The sequence below is a fragment of the Phacochoerus africanus genome, chromosome 15 (assembly GCF_016906955.1).
Source record: "Phacochoerus africanus isolate WHEZ1 chromosome 15, ROS_Pafr_v1, whole genome shotgun sequence".
NCBI lineage: Eukaryota > Metazoa > Chordata > Mammalia > Artiodactyla > Suidae > Phacochoerus > Phacochoerus africanus.
The window spans coordinates 140,980,017-140,985,853 of record NC_062558.1 but is presented as its reverse complement, the minus strand read 5'-3'; the positions used below and the strand labels follow the sequence as shown (position 1 = coordinate 140,985,853).

General features: G+C 57.4%; 1 long non-coding RNA gene across 1 annotated transcript; it reads right to left on the bottom strand.

The window, feature by feature from the left end:
* Positions 1 to 261: 261 nt before the first annotated feature.
* On the bottom strand, positions 262 to 1,355 carry LOC125116666 (uncharacterized). The gene is made up of 2 exons (XR_007132400.1): positions 1,300 to 1,355; positions 262 to 842 (listed from the first exon to the last, which is right to left on the bottom strand). It is a non-coding gene; the product is annotated as an uncharacterized LOC125116666 (long non-coding RNA).
* Between the last annotated feature and the right edge of the window lie 4,482 nt (positions 1,356 to 5,837).

Here is a 5,837-nt window from a genome sequence, read left to right as displayed (position 1 = left end):
TGGGAATATGTTTGGAGGATTTTGTGCATTTTTGGCATTTTATCATTTTGCAAAGCTTCAAAGCGCTTGGGAGTCCAGCTGAAACGGGGGAATTTGGGGATCGGCGCTGACATAGACCATCGGTAGGTATCTCAGCAAACCGATGCTCGGTTCTGGATGTTGAAGAAACCGGAACAGCCCCACGTGTGCGTGTATTTCATTACGCGGCCGAGACGTGGTTGGGAAGGTTTGTCAGTCAGACCAAGAGAGTAAAAAGTGATGGAATTTTTAAATTGTTGTAATTTCAGCTTAAAGTGTTTAAAGAAGTTTAAGTATGTTTACACATAGGACCAAATAATAATCAGACGCCCCGCTTAAAATGCTGATGGCCGCGGGGTTAAGGACAGAGGAGGGCGCGTGCGCCGGGCTCGAGCCGTGGGAAATAGCTTGAGTTTCACGTTTCTTATTTGCATAAACGTTACATTCAGGATTTTTTCAATTTGGGGGTAAAATGCACATAACATAAACTCTGCCCTCTTAACCGCTGAACCGACAGCCCGCGTCGCTCAGCGTCATCGATTTCTTTCAGGTGACACAAGCGTCACCCCCGTCCTCGCCAGGGCTCTTCCCCTGAAGGCTGCGTCTCTGTCCCCACGAAGCACGGGCTCCCCAGCCCCCAGACCTGCCCTCTCCGTTCCATCTCTGTGGATTTGGCGGCTCAAGGGACCTCCTGGAAATGGAACCGGACGACGCCCAGGGACTGACTTCGTTGTGCGCGTGTCCTCGGGTTCATCCGTGGGGAAGCACGGTCGGCTCTTGGTCCCTTCTTGTGAGACAGGACGCTTGCAACGACACGGGTGGACCTGGAGACGGTCAGACAACGTGAAGTAGGTGAGACAGAGAAAGGCAAATACCATATGGCCTTGCCGCTCATACGTGGAATCTAGAATGACAGACATGGACTGACTTCACGAAACAGACACACAGACACAGAGAGCCAACTCAGGGTCACCAGAGGGGACAGCGGAGGGATAATGCAGGGGCTTGGGACTAACAGAGGCACTGCATTAGATATAAAATAGGGGAACTACAAGCTCCTACAGTACAGCACAGGAAATATAGCCGTAGCTTGTGATAAGGCATAATGGAAAAGCCCAGGAAAAGGAATATATATATATATGCACACAGTGTATAACTGACTTCACAGCAGGAACTAACACAACACTGTAAATGAATTATACGTCAACAACATTTTTTTAAGATAAGAATTTGTGGGAGTTCCCACCACAGCGCAGCAGGTTAAGAATCCAACAGCAGTACCTCAGGTCGCTGGAGAGGCGCAGGTTCCACCCCTGGCCTGGTGCAGTGGGTTAAGGATCCACTGATGTCACAGCTGCAGCATGGGTGGCAGCTGTGGCTCGGTTCAGTCCCTGGTCCAGGAATATCCACACGCCACTGGTATAGCTGAAAAGAAAGGAAAGGAAAGGAAAGGAAAGGAAAGAAAAGAAAAGAAAAGAAATTTGTGTCCTTTTAAGGCTGAGCAATAGTCCTGGTATGAAATATTGCTGCAGCCAAGGCCCACGCTTTGCGTGTCCATTCAGACATCAGTGGGAGGCTTCTGCATTGTGGCTCTAGGGACTGACCCTGCTGTGAGCCTGTGTGCACGTATCTCCTCGAGCCCGCCCCCCCCCCACCCACTTCTTTCAGGCGCACCCCAGGAGTAGAACTGCTGCATCGTGCGGGAATTCTGGGTTTTTGAAGAACCTCCATTCTGTACCTCGAGGGGCAGGTACTGACCGTGATGCCCTTCGGAACATGTCCTGGTTGCCTGGGAGACAGAGCAAAGGAGCAGGACAATTTTTACAATGTCCAATTCAGCCACACGGCTGGTGCCTGGCCACCCGCCCTCTCTCGGCCCCTGTCTCCTGTCACCACCATCACCTGTGCAGGGTGGCCGGGTCCAAGGTGTGTCACATTTGCTTCTCAGAGCAACGTTCCAGGAGCTCAGCAGTTAGACAGTCTGGCCGGCTCTTAGCACCCCTGGTCCAGCTGCGCCCCCTCCTCGGCCCACGCCCTAGAGCTCACACCCGCACCCCTGAGCAACCCGCTTTCATAAGGTGATTGGACCTAAGCCTCTGCTCCAGGCTCTGCCATCTGGAGCCCTGCCGTCTGGGGTCTCCTGGGCTGGGGGCCAGTGCCATTGGGAACTTTCACCCTTGAAAAGACCTGCTCTGGTCAAGGCTGGTAAGAAGGCTTTCTAATCATGGTGCGACTCCAGGATGGACAGGCTTGGGGCAGCGTCCCCACCTCTTGCTGGCGGAGCTGAGCTCACTGGGCTCCTGGGCTCCACCCAAAGCCTTGGGCAGTGGTGGGAGCCCCTGAGAGACTCCCAGGCAACTGTGGCTAAATTTGGGCTCTGCTGCTTTTTCTATTTGAATGTCGCTTGTCCGGAACAGCCTTTGGCCCGGCTGGAGGAGCTCATTTGATGTCTAAAGCTCATTTCCATGTCCCTGTTCTTTGCTGTGAAACCTTTATCAGAATTTCTATAAAGATGGTTAAAATCAGCTGTCAAGGGCCTCAGGGAGCCATGACGCAGCTCGCGTCAGAGAGGGGAGCTGGTGCCGCCTGCGAGGCCTCCCTGAACCACGGGGCCCTCCTTGCAGGGACCTGGGAACTCGGCCCCCCCATGGCCCTTGTACCCGCCAGCAGCCTGGCTAGTCTGGTCCAGGAAAATTTCCAAGGCTTTGCTCCTCGACCGGCCACGTGGCACGAACTCACACCCCTAGGTATGGGGATGTCTGAGCCCCCAAATGCAGGTGGCCTCCCCAGTACCCTCCACGCAAGTCTCCAGGTGGGGAACCTTGACTTTCAAGAGAGGTGACAGGTGTGATGGACACATCTCATCGAAATCCATTGGTTTATAATCTTGAGATCGAACCTGCTGTACCCTGGAAGGTGGCAGGAACCAGTTCGTTATCTTGAGAGCTGGCAAATAAAAGGAAAGAATCCAGCATTTCTCCTGCCTTTACTCCGTGGCCTGGGCCCCGGGGCAGCCTAATCGGAGACGAGGAAAAGCAGCGGGTTATAAGCCTGCCAGCTCAAGAAGGACGGGCGGAATCCCCGCACCCTGTCTGCAGCCCACGTGGAGGGTGGAGCTGGGCGCGGGCAGTGGCAGACCCGACCCGCCTCCTGAGAAACAGTCACCCCCTCGGGACTTGCCAGAGGGACCCCGCTTGCGTCTAATGGAGCCCCTGGGGCCGGCTGTCCTGTGTCAGGGGCCCTGGGGAGCACGGGCGCTGCCCCACGGGTCCCCTCAGCATATCTCGCATGAACACAGGGAACCTGTGGACGGGAGCCAGGCACTGCCAGCTGCCTCCGCAGGGACTGAACCATGAGCCCCTGCAGCTGCCGACCCGCAAGATGCCTGAGAGCCCAGGGTGAGACCAGGAGCGAGGAGCTCTGTGCTCTGGGAAACCTGGCAGAACAGGGCTTCCGAGAGACGTTTTCAGGAGATTTTATGAGCCCAGTTCTTGCATCTTTCTTATCTAGAAAAGCACTAAAATCCTTCATGGTGACGTCTGCTCCACTGAAGCAGTGACCTTCGTGAGACCTGCAGTGACCTTCTGCACAACGTATGCGTGGCTACATGCCCCCCCCCCAAATCACATCTGTGCCCCCCACCCCAGGCCAGGCCTTTGGCGCTGTCCCCAGAGCTCTCTGAATGCTGCCTCTCGTCTCACTTTGCCCAAAACCAAACTGCACATTTCTTAAGTCGACAAAACGAAGGGGAAGGAACCCTGCAGGTTAGACAAGTCTGAAACACGGCAGATCTGCGCCTGGCAGGACGGAACTATGGTGTTTGCACCAGAGAACCTCGGGGAAGCGGCCAGGAGTCACTCTGGGGGCTGGGCCCGTGTCGGGGGCAGCCCCTCCTCCTCCAGGGGCTTTGGGAGCAGCCGGCCAGGTGCATCTGGCTGGGGTGGCAGTTACGAGGCTCACCCCAGACTCACTCGGCCCTGCGTCTCCTTGGTTGGGCTTCTGCATCTGTAAGGAGGCGTGCAGAGCCCACCAGTGGCTGGCCGTCTCCCCTCTGCGCCCCGGCCTCTCACTGGTTCAGACCTGCCCCCACTGACCAAGGCCTCTTGAGCTGGGACACCTTGACCTCCGCAGACGCCCAGCACCCACTTGCTCAGAGACGGACAAGTGGCGGGAGGGGAGACGCTTGCTGGCTGGCAGGGGGAGAGCAGGGGCTCAGCCGTCAGTCATCTGGACCTTTGAGTCTAGATGGGCAGCCGGGCCAAGCCCGCCCAAAGCCAGCCCGGCCTCGGGCTGCACGCAGCCACCGGCTCAGAGGGCCCTGGGGGCCATGGGGGACCGAGGGGAACCAACGCCACGCTCCAGCGCCATCGGGCTCACTGGTGCCAGGTGGGGGGACGGGCCAGGGCGGAGGAAGCCCTGTGGCCTCACCAGCGGGCGTCAGCGGTCTGGACGGATGGCCTGCCCAGCAGAACGAGGGACTCAGCGGGTAGGGGAGAGAGTACAAAGCAGAAGAGGGGCCTTATTCTGAAGATTCGGGAGAACAGCCGTGGCTGAAGATGACCTTTGGGGAGAGAAGACGCCCTTGGAATTTACAGTGGGCTGCGGAGGCCCAGGCCCACGCAAAGCGGGGCGAGTCGTCAGGGCGGATGCGCGGACGAGGCCCGGGAGGCGGAGCTGGTTAAGGATCCAGCGTTGCCGCAGCTGTGGGTGGGATCCTGGCCCCCGAACTTCCACATGCCCCAGGCACAGCCCAAAAAAAGACAGAAGAGGAGCTCCTGCCATGGCTCAGCGGTTAGCGAACCCCACTAGCTTCCATGAGGACTCGGGTTTGATCCTGGCCTCGCTCAGTGGGTTAAGGATCCGGCGTTGCCGGGAGCTGTGGGGTAGGGCACAGACGCAGCTCGGATCCTGCGTTGCTGTGGCTGAGGTGTAAGCCGGTGGCAACATCTCCGATTGGACTCCGAGCCTGGGAACCTCCATATGCCGCGAGTGCGGCCCTAAAAGACAAAAAGGCCAAAGAAAGAAAAAGACAGAGGAGCTGAAATACAGGGAGGCAGCGAGAGGACCCTGGTGAGGCTGGGTCCCTCAGACACGAAGCCCCTGAGAGCATGAAGATCCAGATGCCCAGGCGCAACGTCAGGGCTCGAGGCTCCACTGGCAAACCTGGCAAGAGAGGGAGCGGAGGGCGCCAAGGGCCAGGCGGGCAGGTGGCGGGAGAGGCCAGAGGACCAGGCTGGACTCAGCAGAGAGTTCAAGGGGAGAAGACACGCAGCACCCGAGGCACCAAGTGCATGGTCTTCACAGAAGCAGGATCAGGCCTGACGTCTCCCCGCAGGGCTCAGGGCAGAAGAGGTCAGGCGTCGCGGCTGGACCGAGACCCCAACACAGTTTGCCCAAAAACCCTGCCGATATTGCCCCCCCTGCACACCAGATAGGCAAACGCAGCTACTGCATCATCCCCAATGCGGACAATAACAGTACCGCTTATTATCGACGAAACCAAAGGAATTTGTTAGCACATCAACGTATAAAAGAATAGTGACGGTGCTGATGAAAATGTACGTGGCGTCCTTTCTCAGGCTAGAGGTCGACTCAGTGCTGTAGCCGCCGGCCTACCCCACAGCCACAGCAGCGCCGGATCCTTCACCCACGGAACGAGACCAGGGATCGAACTCATGTCCTTATGGATACTAGTCGAGTTGGTCACTGCTGAGCGACAGCGGGAACTCCTGTCCAAGTGTCCTTCAGGACAGGCTTTGGCCAAATGAAGAGTGAAGCAGCATGAACCCTGTGCCCCCAGGTGAGGGTCTAGCCGCCCG